Source organism: Sus scrofa, chromosome 6 (assembly GCF_054392235.1).
Source record: "Sus scrofa isolate SSC_HxYL_T2T_F1_AM1 chromosome 6, Sscrofa_HxYL_maternal_Yorkshire_Landrace_v2.0, whole genome shotgun sequence".
Lineage (NCBI taxonomy): Eukaryota > Metazoa > Chordata > Mammalia > Artiodactyla > Suidae > Sus > Sus scrofa.
The window spans coordinates 104651309-104666469 of NC_139388.1; positions in this window are offsets into that span (position 1 = coordinate 104651309).

Sequence of the window (15161 nt, forward strand, 5' to 3'; positions counted from 1 at the left end):
GGGGAAAGTGGAGGGGGCTCCAACCATGGCTGGGGACCAGTCATGCCGTGAGTCAAGGGGACAAATCAGGCACGATTACTAGAATATTGGCTTGAAGAGTGAATGAATGCAGGACCACTTACGAGGTGAAGAAGACAGGACATGACCATGTCTGAGTGTAGGAGGAGACAGTCAAGTTCAGATCAGAATTTGCTGCTGGAGGTGTTCCCGTCGTGGATCAGCGGAAACGAATCTGACTAGGAACCATGAGGTTGCGGGTTCGATCCCTGACCTTTCTCAGTGGGTTAAGGATCCGGTATTGCCATGAGCTGTGGTGTAGGTCGCAGACGCAGATCAAATCCCGCGTTGCTATGGCTTTGGCGAAGGCGGGCAGCCATAGCTCCAATTGGACCCCTAGGCTGGGAACCTCCATATGCCACAGGTGCAGTCCTAAAAAAAAAAAAAGAATTTGCTGCTGGAGGTGCTTCCTTACCATCCAAGCCAAGCTGTCAAGGTGATGGTTAGGAAAGAACTCAAGCCACCAGATGGGGCTCAGGAAGGGGAGACCCAGGCCCTGAATTTGCTGACAGAGCTCCAGAATGCAAACGGGGCTGAGGCAGCCTATCAGGGTCCCATATTCAAGTGTTAAGAGTGGGAGACACAGGGACGGCCTGAGCCTGGGCTGACATGGACCTTGATGCTAGAACCGAACACCCTGGCCTGATGGTATGGTTAATGGGCAGTCCCTGAAGACTGACTTAGACCTGGATTTTTAGACCTGGACTTGTCTAGGGAAGATGAGGCTGGCCTTGTCTGCAGTTGGCGGGCAGCAGGTGGCAGCTGTGGTTGCAGGGAAGGGAAGCCACGGCTAAAGTGAGCCCAGAGTTCGATGGAGGTCTCCCAGACCCATGTCCAAATCCTCCATCCTGCCCAGGAGGGAGGATACTTTTGCTGTTTCGAGAAGCAGTAATAGGAGACTGATGTAAATAAGAAGGGCAAGTAGGTGGGAAGCCGACTTTTTAAATTCTTTTTCATTTAAAATGCTAGTTTTTCTTTTTTTTTTCGGCTCTTCAAGGGCCACACCGGCAGCATATGGAAGTTCCCAGGCTAGGGGTCAAATCAGAGCTGCAGCTGCCGGCCTATACCACAGCCATAGCAATGCTGGATCCAAGCCACATCTGCAACCTACACTGCAACTCACAGCAATGCTGGATCTTTAACCCACTAAGCAAGGTATCCTCATGGATACTAGTTGGGTTTCTTACTGCTGAGCCGCAACAGGAAGTCTGAATTATTTTTTAAAGTTTGCAGTGATTATATACACAGCTACGGTCTTATGGTTGGCTTCCAAATATTGTGTTTGGATCTAAGGATGAACCATAAGTTGTACCTAAACTATAGAAGGAGGGGTGTTAAGTCACCTCTGTTGATAATTGCTCAAATATAGTGACATCCTGACAAAAGTCTTTGTTCCTGTTGGCACCCTAGCGATCCTGCTAGGTTTTTCAAGATTTTAATTGACCTTAGAGTAAAACAAATTGAGAGAACGTAAAAAAAAAAAAAAAAAGAAAGAAAGAGAAACACCCTGGAGTTCCTGCCATGGCTCAGTGGTTAATGAACTTGACTAGTATCCATGAGGACGCGGGTTCGATTCCTGGCCTTGCTCAGTGGGATAAGGATCTGGCGTGGCGGTGAGCTGTGGTATAGGCAGGCAGCTACATCTTCGAGTCAACCCTTGCCTGGGAATCTCCATGTGCCATGGGTGTGGCCCTAAAAAGACAAAAAGGCCAAAAAAAAAGAAAAAGAAAAACACCCTTACTATGGAAATACTGCCTATAGTTTCTATCAACCACAGACTTCTTAGAGATTCTGGAAGCTTCTTTCATCAGTACCTCCTGAGAAGGCTGCTGTAGGTGCCGTATTATCCAGGAAGTGTTTTTTGAGGGGGGGCATTACGGGGTTTTTGGCATAGATGGGCTTTTGCTCCTTTCCTGCAGTTCAGGCATTTTGGTGACTTCAAATAATACTAGTAATTATAGTCTCTGTCTAGACAGCAACTTTCCCCCTTTGTGTGATGATCGCTATGAAAGTCTTTGACTCGCAGGCTCACAATTCTTGTGGAAATAAGGGAAAATATTGGTTGTCAGGCAGAATTTCTCATGCCCTGGTCGGTGGAAGTGGGAGGGTGGGTGAGGCCGCTTCCTGACCTGACAGCTGTGTTGGGGTCTGGATGCTCAGGGATACAGGGGGTGGCCCCTTCACCTGGCTCGTCTTTGCATCGTCTCTGCATCTAAGTTGCTGTATTTTATGAAATCTAAGATGCCACCCATTGCAGAGCCCGCCACTAAGTTGAAAAGTTGCTTAGCCATTCTAAGACACTGACAGAACATTGCAAGTCAACGACACTTTAATAAAAAAAATAATAAAATAAAATTGAAAAATCGTAAAAAAAGTTGCTGCCAGTTCTAAGCGTAAGACACCACCATCAAGGTGGAGGCACACTTCTGGCAGCGACACGGCCGCCTGGAAGCTGGAAGAAGCAGAGAGGCATCGAAGAGGAGAGGAAAATAGAACTTGAGCTACTCTGGGGAGCCTCCTGGAAGAAAATGGGTAGGAACCTTAACACAGACTTTCAAAGACAAGAATTAGGAGCCCAAGAAAGAACTCTCTGGGTGACATGAGGGAGTCTGGGGAAAGAGGCCAAGCATCAGTGCCAGGGCTCAGGGCCAGGGGAACCCCCATATCCATGGGGTGGATGAACGTGTGTGACCAGGAGGGCTGCAGCTCTGGGGCAGTGGACATGACCCAAGTGCCATCGGTCCCTCCAGGATGAGGCATTAAGGCCGGCTTGAGGGTGGGAGAGGGGCGTTGGACCCCCTCTGACACCCTGGCTGGTGGCAGGGCCCACAGTCAAATGGCAGCAGGTGCTTTGGGAGGCCCAGGGATGGGAGTAGGAAGAGGCGGGGAAGCGATCTTCAGCACGAGCTTAGAGTGTGTACCGCCTGAGCTGGTGTGTAGGAGACCCAGGGAAGGTACATAAGTCCCCAAGTCACTCTGCCAGCATCCTGGAGTTATCACATCCACCACATGGGGCTGCAGTAAAATGCACCTGAAGGTGCCTGCTTCTCAGGAAGCACTCGACAGAGGGTGGCTGTGATCCACGGCCCCACACTGTCCCCACACGGCCAGGGGCCAGTCCCTCCTTGTGACTGATGGTGGAGTTTAAAGGATAGGAGGTATGCCTCTGTTAGCACTGATCATCGAAGAGCTTCTGCTGAATTATCCCTAATGAATCAAAGATGTTACTGATTTATTGCCTGCAGCTAAATTCCATTGACACCATTGAAACTTCCGACTTGTGAAGTTCTTCTCCATCACATTCCCTTTTGTGTGGAGAAAACATTGTGAGTTTCCTATCCTGTCTGCTACTTCCAACACCGCTACTTTGTCCACAGAGAAAGCAGCTTTGGGAGACAGTTATTTCCTTCTGATGGAGGATGACACTGGATTTTTGTCTTGAGAAAGGATCTTCCCGGGGACGTATTGTGAAATGAAGCCAGGTAGCAGCTCGACTGGCAGCCTAGATATCCTTGGAGCATTAACCTGTCAAAATACAACCCACTTATTAGACATACTCCCTGACTTCCCTCTTTTGTCTTTCTACCTTTCCAAATTTAGACCAAATCAGGACACATGAAAGGGAGTTGGGAGACAGAAGGAGCTATAAATGAAAGAGTCCATCCTATCCAGTGCTGAACATTTTGAAACTCTACTTTTTTTTTAAACTAAATCCTTAAAAGGTATCAGTCACTTTTATCCTGGGTGTATTTCTGTCCCATGTGCAAAAACAAAACAAAATCATACAAATATGTAACAATCGCATGGCACTCAACTCTAGAGGGCTGTTGGTTATTTGGGTGGTTTTGACAACACACAAAGATACTTCCTGAATTTGAAAAAAATTATCGTAGACTGTTGATATGATTGCACCTTCAAATACACAATTGGATGATTTCGGTTAGATTTTTGTAAACTTAAGAACTTAGAGTTTTTCACCAGCTTGCAGGTGTTCATGCTTGTAAGTGAAACACCATTCATTTTTCACGTAATCCTACCAACAGAATCTCTTACAATTTTCTTATGAAGATGTAATTGACATCTAATGAAACTCTCTAACTCTGGCTGCAAACTGTGCATGAACTATCCCTGAGCCCCTGCCTCCAGCTGCCTCTAGCCATCTGATGGAGCTGCCATTCTGAAGTGTTCCTTGGCAAACTGAGGGGGCCCCTGGTCACTAAGTGGGCATCCTGACCCCATAATGTGCCCTGGGCCAGTGAACTGTCTTCACTGGTGTGGCCTGAGACACAAATGATGTAGTCTGCTTTCCCCAGCTGGAAATGATGTGCTGAACTAAATTGCCTACAGAAAACCACATTTATTTAACCTCATGTCTCTCTTCTGACAAAATATATATCATCATTTCCATCCCATTCTTGAAATATTCATCATTTTTGAATTTGAAAAATTTGAAACCAATTCTAAAAATAACACCAGTTCTCCAACACATTGATTATTATTTATAGAAAAAGAAAAAAAACTAGAATAAGCGGCAGTGAAGGAGAGCCTCACAACCACACTGTTTTAGAACTTAGGTGTTCGAGTTTTTGTTTTTCTTTTGTATTCAAACCTTTTGCGCAAAATGCAAGTTCCTGCTCTATTTCCTGGAGGGGGGAGGGCCTTGAAATCCCTTAGCACTGCTTCCTCAGGACTGTGGACAGAGCAAGCGTCCATGCAAAATATAGCATAATAAGGACTTCAGATCAAAGAGGATTTATGGGCCAGGCTGGCTGGGTGGTTTAAAAAAATGACAACTCTGAAGGCACCAAGAGGAGCATGAGCTCTGCGGGGGCCCCTCTCCTCTCCAAAGACTACTGCAAAAGCCACCTGTCCCAACTTTTTGCTTCTCAGTGTCGTCCCCCCCCCCCCCCCGCGCGCGCCACCAAGTAACAGTGCTAATCTGCATCACGGGCTGACCAATCAGAGAGCTCCAGAAGAAGGGCTCCTCCTGCAACCTGGTTTTCCCTTCCTCTTTCCCCAAAGCCATAGAATAGGAAAGAAAATGTTCCAGCCACGCTCAACCCCCATGGAGAAAATCTCTCTCTCCTTCCCACTCTGGAGTATCACTTGGTTTTCTCACTTTTGGATAAAATGCCTTGTTTCCAAGTGTGTGCCTTCCTACACATGCTGCAGGTGAGACTCAAGATTTCTCTGAATGAGTAAATTCTTTGGGAGGAGACCGAGGAACAACTTCCGGTGCAGATCTGGGCCAGCCCCCTCTTTTGCAGGTGTGGGAGACTGATCACCTGTTTACCTCTGAAATCTGTGTGAAGCATTTTTCACTGTAGAAGCCAGCAGCTGGCATTGTCTTGCTGGCATTTGCAGAGCCGAACATCAAGAAGAGAAAGCAGGAAGAAACTGTCTCATCAGACGGAAGAGGTGGCCCTGTTCTTACTTTCTCTCTCCTGGCATGAGTGTACATATATTATAAGCCCTCTCCATGCGGTTTTAGAAACTCTGAATAATGGTGCGTCTGGGGCTTTTCATACATTTTCTGTAGTCGAATCCAGTTTGTATTGTTTCTCCATCCGTTCTGAGGACAAGTGGAAACTGACTTTGCAAAGATCTAACTTTCCGGCATGGTGTTCTGAAACTTGAAATTCTTCCTCTCATTTCTAAAACACAGTTTGACTGTCTTTGTCGGAGCTTTAGTATTTGGGGTCTGGCTGAAGCAAAATGAAATGGTACCCTGCTGGCTAGAGTTCAACATTCAACGTTTTTGCAGAGGTCTTTAGAAGGAGTGCAGCTGGAAGAGACTGGCACCTCCATTCGGCCAGCCATCAAAGGGACAGAGGGAGACAGCGGCAGGAAGCAGTCCTTCAGAAGAGCCAGTAAGCCGCAGGAGGATGGCGGGGGCCAGGAGAGAGAACAGCTTTCTTGGGGTGACTGTTCTAGAACCTTCCACTGGTGTGCACAGGGACAAGGACAGCGCTACATCAAACCCGGCTTCAAGGGACTGCTTAAAATGGAGCTCTGCTATCCTCGCTGCCCTGATTTTCATGCAGAGAAGGTGGGAGATGGCTCTAATCCAGCGCCTCACTTGCAGGGCTGGAAAAGAACAAGAGAGGGATGCTGAGGGCCTTAGGAAGGAAAACTCTACCCATGTGATCCATGCCAGTGGAACCCCAGGACAGCCTGGCAGACGTGGGACAAGGGTGACCTGGAGAATAGAGATCTATGACCACTGAGGATGCTGCGGACTGTGAGGTGCAGCCACATAGTGCCTGTCCAGGAAGGACAGGTGGTTGACCTGGCAGCTCTGGGAGAGTAAAGAGGAGCAAACCTCCCTGAGGCCGTACAAGGGACGTCCCTCCAGGCCTGGGGCTGTCATGCTGAGGAAGGGCACAGAAGTTGCAGGCTGAAGGCACAGGACTTTTAGCTCCTGCACGCATCTGACGGGAGTCAGGTGAGGCAGGAACAGACACAGTCCAGGAGGAGAAGGATGCCTGTGACTCGGGGGTGGGGGGTGGCAAGATGCCCCCATCTCCCCTGTGGGGGTGACAGAGAACAGTTGCTTCCTCGGTGGCAGATAAGGACATTTTCACTTAACACGCTCAAGAAGAGATCTGAGAGTTCTCTTGGCAGGCAGACTCGATATTAAAGAAATCGTGAATTTAAATATCAATGGTTTTAAAAGGTAAAATTAGCTGACCCCCCCGACCCCAAAAAGAATGGAGATGAGGTAAGAAGATGCCTACCTATTTAGAGAATTTGCTGGAAAAGATTTCAAAGGGTTATTGTTGTGTTTTTGTTTCTGGTAATAACAGCTCTATCCGAAGCAATGAAGCTATGAATAGAAATAATAATATGTAGTAATCCCGTCGCAAGGAGAATGTGGAAAGCTCATCGTCCCATTTCTTTCTGGTCCAATTTTAGATTTTCCTACAGAAAAGAAATAACAAGGACCGTGGCAAAAACTCTTTTTCTCTCTTCTTTGGAACACATTTACTCCGTAATTACAATTTTTGATTCCATACTAATGAAGTGAGAGGGATGCAGAGATATTTGAAATTCACAGCTAATTCATAAGTATCATCTTGCCAAGAATTTCAGCCTCTCCCCCAGCACACCTCTCGTACAGAGCACTGAAGTAAGCTAACCTGTTTTGGGCTTAGATGCTGTAGCAGTTTTTTGTGCCTGATGTTGGATGAGCCGGGGCAGAGGAGAATTCAGCCGAGTTGTGGTGATTGTGGAGGCAGACTCAATTAGGAACTATTCTGGGTTTCAGAGACTTGGTGGGCATTACTAGAAGCTGAGCCCTAGTGCCAGTGGGTAGAAAAGCTGGGAGGGTGGCGTGTAATGAAGTTTGGAGAGGTCAGCAAACTTCTAATTCAATTCTAGTAAATAGCTGTTTCCAAAGCAGGTTGTAACCATAGTCCTCCCGCCCCGAACTGACCCAGGACCATGTACCAGACAGCTAGGGATCACCCCTATAGCCCATGTCCTGCCCAAACTCTTCCAGCCATCCAACCCAAAGTCTACTCAGTGTGCCTGCCCTGCCACACTGGTCCTTCCTGAGGAAACCCCTCCAGGCTCTGGGCCATGCTGTTCCCTGGCCTCTTCTTTCTCTTGATGGACCCTGGTACTTCTCCATGTGGCCCTGCGGGGCTTGGTGTTCATCCCGCTCTAGGGATCTGTGGGTATAAACATCCTCATGTCTGCCAGCCTAGTCTAGGGGACTAAAACAGAGCCTAATATATGTTTAACACACATGAGATGAGGTAGAGGATCCTGAGGTTCTTGTCCCTAAGCCGTGCCTGTGGAGAGGGCTGCACATGCAGACTCTACCTGAAACTCCGTTAAGGGAAGTGGGGCAACCAGGAACCTGCATGTTTTTTTTTTTTTTTTTTGGGGGGGGGGGAGGTTCTGAGTATCAGAACTGACAAACACAGGACTAAGAAAACCTCTCCATGGGAAGCAGAACTGGTAGAACCAGGTCAAGAAGAGAGCCCTTGTTTTACCTCTTTTCTTTTCTTTTTATGGCCACACTGGTGGCACATGGATGTTTCCAGCCTATGCGTTGAATTGAAGCTATAGCTGAGGCCTGTACCACAGCCACGGCAGTGCCCGATCTGAGCTGCATCTATGATTCAACCTACGCCACCTGTGGCAACACTCTATCTTTAAACCACTGAATGAGTCCAGGGAGTGAACCTGCACCCTCACAGAGACTACTTTGGGTTCTTAATCCACTGAGCCACAACAGAAACCCCTCACTTTACTTTTTACACAGCAATTCCAATTCCAGAAATTGAACATAAAGGAATAGTAAGATATGCACACATATCCTTGACCATCTTTTTATGTTGCCCAATATTTGTGATAAAAAAAGAAATCACTGTAAACAGGCAGCATTAGAATATGTATTAAGTAGGTAATGATACAATCCTATAACACATTTCTTAGCAGTCATCTGGCATAGCGTTTCATGCTATGTGAAAGTAATAATAATAAGATATTGTCAATTTAAGAAATGAGTTAGTAAAACAGTATTATTATATAATCCCTTTCCATGAAGTAGACATGGAAATGTACACAGAGATTACATGGGAATATCTCTGGGTCACGCATTACACTTGTTTTGTGTGTGTATGTTTATTTTTCTGTATTTTCCAAATTTTGTACAGTGAGCATGTCATGTATTAGTAATTTAACTTAATTATTCTCTGGCATATGGACTGGGTTGTCCCAAGAGCAGGACAGAGCAAGCCAAGAGATCCCTGGAGAAGAAATATGGATAATGAGACACCCTCCCCCCAATGCTGGAGAAGTTCTACATGAGGGCTTTGCAAGTAGTGTGTTTTCAATAAACCCAGGCAGTTTGGCCCTAGGACAGAGCCTGGTAGAAGCTGATTTCCAAACCCCACGTGCTAGCAGGCAGGAGGCTCTGATACTGAGCTCCCTGGCTCAGGCCTCATGGCTCCAGGTAACAGTAGGCTCCCCTGGCCACAGGGGTGTTATTAAGGATGGATGGTGCCACAGTAATACTCCAGCTGGTGTAGAGAACTCATAATTAGCAACAGCAGGGTGACGGAGCAAGGAGCCCAAAGAGAAAGAAGGGAGGGGAAATAACCTACAAGCCAAGGGCAAGAGTAATCCACTCACCAGATCATCACTCCCTTAATAACCAAAGGATGATAGTACTTACATCAAATACACTTTAGAAAACGTGAGTCTCATGACTATGATAAAATACAATACTTGGTGAAAAGGGTTAACCTAAGAGCATCCTGTAGTCAATCCATCTATAAGGAAAGGAAATCAACAGTGATCAATTCACTTCAAGTTGAGATCTCTATTTTCGTCAGTGATCCGTCCTTTTTCTCCCAAATTTAAGAATGAGGTGGCAGCGCCTTTTGCTTTCAATCCCCCAAAGACACTCATAGGAACACAAAAACTGGGAAATTCATGTATTTGAAACAAATGCTCAGAAAATACTTTGTTGTGTGTAACTGAAGTCATGTGGTATTTCTGTAATGACGGAAAATTATCAAAATGTGGGTACCCCAAATTTCAAGTCTGCTCCATTCATGAGGCAGCCGCTTTCTGACAAATAATCTGTGACAATTTTATAACATGGAGCTCAGAAACCTCATTAGACCACACGCCTGGTGCAGCTGAAGCCCTCAATGGTTTCCGAGGGTTTGTGAAAATGCAATTAGGCAAACCACAGGTGTCTGCAAATGTGGTGCTTTTGCTCCAGACAGGTGGCATCTCAGGGTGCCCAGAGCTTTCACAGAGATGATTCACTCTCAATGTCAGTGACTCAAGCACACACCTAAGATGGTCTTTTTGCTCTTGCAGGAAAAATCATTGCCAAATGGATGGATTAATGGCTGGATGGCTGCTGAGTTTGCTGGTGCCCTGGGTGTACCACCAAATGCCCATGGGAACTGGACACTTTGGTGGCTACAAAACGAATGCATGGTCGTGGTCACTGATGTGTGGGCCCTTGCAGGATATGTCTATAACATTGGCTATAGATTCTAAGCAGAAAATACCATCTGACACCCACAGAGGTAATTCCCACTGCTCCTCCCTAGAAGCAGCCTGCTGGCCATTCTGACAGCATCTGTAGTGAGCCTATCAGTGGATGTTAGATCTACCAGCTGGTGAAGCTAATGGTACTAGAAGAGGGAAAAGAGGTACCAGAACACTCTGGATCCTGGAGGAAAAGTGTCCAGTGAACGAACCACGGAACTCTGAACTCTGTCACAGTGGGGAAATCAGAGGCATTGCAAACTGCCCGATCTGAGCTTGGGTTCTGGATGTACCATCTCCCACCTTTGTGATCCGAATAGATGCTATTGATTTACATGCTATTTAGTACTTCTGAGGCTTGGCTCTCTCTTCTGTAAAATTGGGTATTACCATTTTCCATATGGAGTTTCAGTGAGGATTACATGATAGGATATATGGCAAGATTCTTTTGAGACATATCAGTTGAAGTATGTGCCCTGTTTCCCTCTCTCCCTCCCTCTTTCTCTCCCTATTTTCTCTCTCTCTCTCTCTCTCTCTCTCTCTCTCTCTCTCTCTCACACACACACACACACACACACACACACTCTTTTTATCTCAAAACAATTAGGGGCCTGTTTCCATCCATCTTTCCTGTCTGGGTGTGCAGGTAGGGTAGCTGTAAAGGGGCAATTATGGTCTGGCAGGTCTGGATGCAGGGACCCAGGACAGCTCCCTGAGTCTTCTATGATGTAAGAAAAGTGGATTGTTTGAAAACTTTTCCTGCCCCAGAAGGAGGAGTGGTAGAAGGAGGACAGTGAGCCCCAGAAGTGCTATGAAGAAAGAGGGGCCAGAGGGACATATCAGAGGGAAGATCTGTGGCCATTGGCACCCCAGAGGGAAAGGTAGGCTAGGAGGAAAGTTTATAACTGAAGTGATGGAGAAAAGCTGTCCTTGCTGAAGATTACCTTGTCTGCCACCAGGCAGAATGGGGCTTGAACTGGAGATTGATAGAAAAATGTCTTGCAGTCTTGAGTAAAAGGAAAGAAGATGCAAACCTTCTCTGTGTTCAGAGAGAAGGAAGCTCATAGCCCCTTGATAAATTATAGCGGCTGTGGCTCTGCAAAAAAAGATACTAGTGAGTTACTGGGGGACCTGCTCCACCCCATCAGCTCAAATGCTAGAAATGAATCTCTAAAGACATTGCGCAGGGACATTAGGGGCCCTGAGAAAGTGGATCATGTGGCACCCCTGGGCCTTGCAGTTGGAGGGTTCACCAAGGGTCCTGCTGCCACCCAACCCTCTTTCTCGTCTGTGCCTCTCTGCTCCCATGGGATTCATCCCACCGCACAGCACACACACACACTGGGGTGCGAACCCCATAGTCACAAAGTCAAGGATGTGAAAGTGAGACTTGATGTTTTTATACAAAGTTCCCGAGCCCCATTTCCACTGATGGCAGAAAGCTTGTTATTGCCAATGGAGTATAAACCATGTTCAAAGTATTCCTTGATCTATTTTGGGACCTCGTTTGGGATATTTTCCTTTCTCTTCTCATCACCTCTCCTCATGGGTAATCTAAGACTCATCTAGGCTTTAGTGGCAGGGAGAACTCACTTCTTTATCTGGTTCTGTGCAGTATTTTAGCCTTCAAGGACCCCGCCCATCCTCCTGCCCTGTCCTGTCCCTCTCGAGGGCTTGCAAAGCTTTTAGATGGTCGTCTTGCATTAGCTTTGGACCAGCAACCTCCCCCGCAAATCTCAGTAGCTTGCAACAATAAAGATTTATTCTCACTCATATTAAGTGTCAGCTATGACTTGGATTAACATCTTCCTACCAGTGGGCTCCAGGCAGAAGGGGAAGCTTGTATGGGAGCAAATATTTGGAACTGGCCAATGATTGGCCTGGACTCTCTTACTCCTCTGGAATGGAGAGAAGCTTGGAGCAGAGCAGAGGGAAATTTCAGCTCCTCTCTGCCCTGGACACCTGTTCTGTTTCTATGAGCCACACCTTGTCTGAAGGCAGGTAAGGCCAGTGGTCCTTCATTTCAAGGCCAGCTGCTTCTCAGGCTCTCGGGCTGAGATAACCCCAACCTCAGGGGGCCGTTCCCTCTAGGTCCATCCATGCTGCTGCAAATGGCAATATTTTGTTCTGCTTTAACCCTGAACTTTTGTAAAGGCTCTTAACCATTCTCCACCAAACCTTGGAAGAGAACTTTTTTCTCTCTGGCCTAAAAAAAAAAAAAAAAAAAAAAAAAGCAACGAAGAAATAATTAGTGAAAAATTAGCCAAGCAAATGACCTCTGGGGCTAAGCATAATTTTTCTGTCCTCCTGAGCTCCAAACAGCAATTGAATAAGAATTATTCTAATTGTCATTCTGGAGTGGCCACGGTCCCAGGAGGAGGGATCAGAGGATGACTTCCAGTGCCTGGACCACTGCTGCCCTGCATCTACTAAACCCCAGAAGCCAACAAAGGATGCAATCACTTCTGGCTCCCGCCCAGGCGTTTCCTGAGGAAGAACTAGTTACCTTTGAGGTGGGGTGACTGTCATCAGTAGGCTCTATCACAGGCAGGGAGGTGACACAAGCCAAGACCCACGACCACCCGTTCATGTTCATTTAAGCCTATTTTACAGAGTCACGTGGGTTCTGTTTTTAACCACAGGCAAGATGTAACTCATTTCTAATTCTTTACATATTCACGTCAGGGTATTTATTCTACTCAAATAGCATCATTGTCGGATTGCATATCCAATGAAGTCTTTGGAAATCGACAGAAATAATAGTCAGTTATTGTTAGCTTGTTTTATTTCTTCTTAGAGCAGCTTCTTTTTAGAACACAGAACAACTGGTTTTGAGTAAGCCTGCTCTACCGGATTGTACAAAAAAAAATTAATGTCAAGTGTGACAGCCCATCCCTGGGCCGCTACAGTTTTTAATATCCCACGAGCATCATCATTTTTCAAGATTCTATTCATAAAGAAGATTTCAGAGCGCTGATGTCCATGTAATTCTTATAGACTAATGGATACTTTTCCATTTAATCACAGCTTACATTTAAACCAGCGTGGGTAGTCTTTTAAGTTGCTGTCACTCAGCAGTCTCATGTCTCTTTTTCTAACTTTCCCATGAAACAGGCGGAGGTAAACTTCCTGTTACAGAGTTGAGCCACACAGAGCACTAAAGGGCTTATGTGGGTGATTAAGGGCCAGACCCCAACTAGAACTTCGAATTATGGTCCAATTACCTTATCACGCCTCTGAAAAGGGCACCAGATTTGGTGTCAGAAGGCTCGGGTTTTGGAGTTCCCGTGGTGGCTCAGTGGTTGAGGAACCCAACTAGTATCCATGCAGGCATGTGTTCCATCCCTGGCCTCGCTCAGTGGGTTAAGGATCTGGCGCTGCCGTGAGCTGTGGTGTAGATTGCAGATGTGGCTCGAATCTGGCGTTGCTGTGGCTGTGGCATAGGCCAGCAGCTGTAGCTCCGATTGGACGCCTAGCCTGGGAACCTCCATATGCCTTGGGTGTGGCCCTAAAATGACAAAAAAGAAAAAAAAAAAGAAGGCTCGGGTATAAACCTGGATTTGCTGCTTATCACATGTGTGGCTGCTGTTGCACTGGGTGGTTGTGTGGCTGAGGGCCTGAGTGTAAAAATCTCACATGAATGTGGGCTCCTGATCCACTTGTGAATCCAGACAGTCTGGCCACAATGAGGGCACGAGAAGGCCCCCTTACCGTGGGAGGTGGTTTATAATGTCCGATTGTGGTATTCTTGCCTTTTTGGGTCTCAGATGGGGAGTGGCAATGTCTGGAGACACTTCCGGTTGTCACAAAGGGAGCGAGGGGGCTACTGGCTTCTAGTGAGTCAAGTTGAGACCAGGATGCTGCTAAACAGCCTACAATGCACAGGAGGGTCCATAGCAAAGACCCTCCCAGCCCCGAATCTCAAGCGTCAAGGTTGAGAACTCCTGCTCCAGAGTAGGGCTCCTCTGGTTTTGTTTTAAATGTATTTTATTGAAGTATAGTTGATTTACATTGCTGCATTAATTTCTGCTGTACAGCAAAGTGACTCAGTTATACATATACATGCATTCCTTTTTTCATATTCTTTTCCATGATGGTTTATTACAGGATATTGAATAGAGCTCCCTGTGCTGTACAGTAGGACCTCATTGTTTATCCATCCTATAGATACTAGTTTCATCTGCTCATCCCAAATTTCCAATCATTCCCTTCACCATCCCCCTCTCCCTTGGCAACCACAAGTCTGTTCTCTATGCCTATGAGTCTCTTTCTCTTTTGTAGGTTTGGTCATTTGTGTCATTTTTTTTGTTTTTACCGCCACATCTGTGGCATGTGGAAGTTCCCAGGCTAGGGGTTGAGTTGCATCTGCAGCCGAGGCCTACACCACAGCCCCAGGAACACTGGATTTGAGCTGCATCTGCAACCTATGCCGCAGATCATGGCAACGCTGGCTCCTTAACCCACTGAGTGAGGCCAGGGGTCAACCCTGCATCCTCACAGAGACCATGTCGGTCCTTAACCCTCTGGGCCACAACAGGAACTCCTATGTCATATTTTAGAGTCTACATAGAAGTGATATCATATGGTTTTTGTCTTTTAGAGTAGGGCCTCTTTTTTTTTTTTTTTTTTTTTTTTTTTTTTGTCCTAGGGCCGAACCTGAGGTATATGGAAGTTCCCAGGCTAGGCATCTAATCGGAACTATAGCTGCTGTCCTATGCCACAGCAATGCGGGATCTGACCTGCATCTGCAACCTACACCACAGCTCATGGCAATGCTAGATCCTTAACCCAATGAGCAAGGCCAGGGATCGAACCTGCAACCTCGTGGTTCCTAGTGGGTTTCATTTCCACTGCACCGTGACAGGGACTCCGTTAGGGTAGGGCCTCTTAATCTGAGATCCTTGGATTCATAGATAGGCTATGAGGATCTAGGAACCCACCTAAAATTTATAGGGTCTACTTGAGGCAAGTGTACATTTTTCCATGGCAAGTGGCCATGACCATCCGTAGATGTTTACAGAGGTCTGTAATTTCAAGGTGGCTGTAATCCTTGTTCTAACTGTATCTTAAGACCCAGGGAAAGT